Consider the following 1616-nt stretch of genomic DNA (forward strand, 5'->3'; position numbering starts at 1 on the left):
TTTAATTATCAACAAAATCTTCAAACTGCTGTTAAGATCAAACATGATTATTCTCTAAAAACAATTTTTCAAAGCAGCACATTGTGTGGATATAACTTCAGTCGGAAGAAGAGGTAAAACAAAAGGAAATTGCATGTGTTAATGCGAACTGGACTAACAACAAACAAGTTAAAAATTGAACAGAATCTCAATGTTAGCTAAAGAATGTAAGATGAAAATGTATTCAAACACATTCATCAGTTTTGATCAGTAATAACAAAAATAGTAGTTTTTTTCATTCAAATAAGGTAATAGGAATTACAACAAATACATGTATTACTTTACATAAATTTCTGGCCAAAACCGATCAATAAAGAAAATAATTAACAAATAAACACTATAAAAATCCACCACAAATAAATAATTAGGTATACACAAATCCAATCACACATGTGCCCATAGATTAAAATAATTCACAGGGCAGATTTCATAGCAAGAGAGTTACAAAATCCAAGGAGTGTCCAGAGGTTTTGCTATTTGACGTTCTCGTCCAAAATACAAAAACAGTCGAGCTAGTTCAGCAGTGTGGCTCTTTCACGGTCAACTCCAGAAACCAGACTTCAAAATTATATCTAATTATCTAAATCAAATATTATTACCAGTACATTTACTGAGACCATTTTTAAAGTCTAACTTACAACTTCTCCTCTTTGTCCAGGATGTCCAGGGAGTCCATCCTTTCCTGGAGGTCCCTGTAATGTAATTTAAAATAAAAAAAATAAAGCATTACAAATCATATATAAAGAAGAGGAAACATTCATACACAAATGTCAATGCTTCAATGTGATCCACTGCCTACTTGTTATCCACAACCCAATGTTAAAATGAAAGCAAAAAAGTTGGAATTTTCTCAACCTTCTAACATTTTCCCCAGATTTTTCCAATTTATGATTGGCTTGTTCATATTTATAGTATTTTTGCAACTAAAAATGAATAGCAACATCCGTTATTTGGGGACTTTAAAAGAAGACTGAAAATATTTTCATAACTAAATTTAAAAGCAAGTAATTTTGGAAGAAGTACTGAAATTTTGGCCAAAGTAGCTGTTTACTTTGTCCACATCAGCCTTTTACACATTTTAAGAACCAGACAATAAAACATTTTCTTACAGGAGGTCCTTTTGGTCCTGGGAAACCGTTGGCTCCCTGAAGCCCAGGCAATCCCTGATGAGACAACAAACAGAGAAGGGTTGATAATAGACAGGGATACATGGAACCATTTTATCATCTATTAGCAAAGCTGCAAATTAAAAGAAAGTTACTGTAAGGGCAAATGAGAAGGAAGAATTGTTTTACCCTTTCTCCAGGAGGACCAGGGGGGCCATCACTGCCGGACGTTCCCTAAACGAAAACAACATACCGGTAACTTGGTTAAGATAAAAAAAAAAAAAAATCTTGGTCTGCAATGGTATTCAACCAACAGAAACAGAACAGATAGTTTTCAGTTTAAGAATTTTTTTATCATTATTTTATTCAAAATATTTTGTATTTTCACAAAAATTTCAGTGTCGCTAGGCTTTTGGTTTTAAAATTGTGACTTTAATTCTGTGAAATGTGTGGAAAACTGAATAAAACTAA

The 1616-nt window shown here is 32.5% G+C and overlaps 1 long non-coding RNA gene across 1 annotated transcript; it reads right to left on the minus strand.

Moving 5' to 3' along the window:
- Positions 1-676: 676 nt before the first annotated feature.
- LOC112138571 lies at positions 677-1381 on the minus strand. Its single transcript, XR_002917811.1, has 3 exons — positions 1335-1381; positions 1149-1202; positions 677-731 (listed from the first exon to the last, which is right to left on the minus strand). It is a non-coding gene; the product is annotated as an uncharacterized LOC112138571 (long non-coding RNA).
- Positions 1382-1616: the final 235 nt, after the last annotated feature.

Source organism: Oryzias melastigma, unplaced genomic scaffold (assembly GCF_002922805.2).
Source record: "Oryzias melastigma strain HK-1 unplaced genomic scaffold, ASM292280v2 sc01288, whole genome shotgun sequence".
Lineage (NCBI taxonomy): Eukaryota > Metazoa > Chordata > Actinopteri > Beloniformes > Adrianichthyidae > Oryzias > Oryzias melastigma.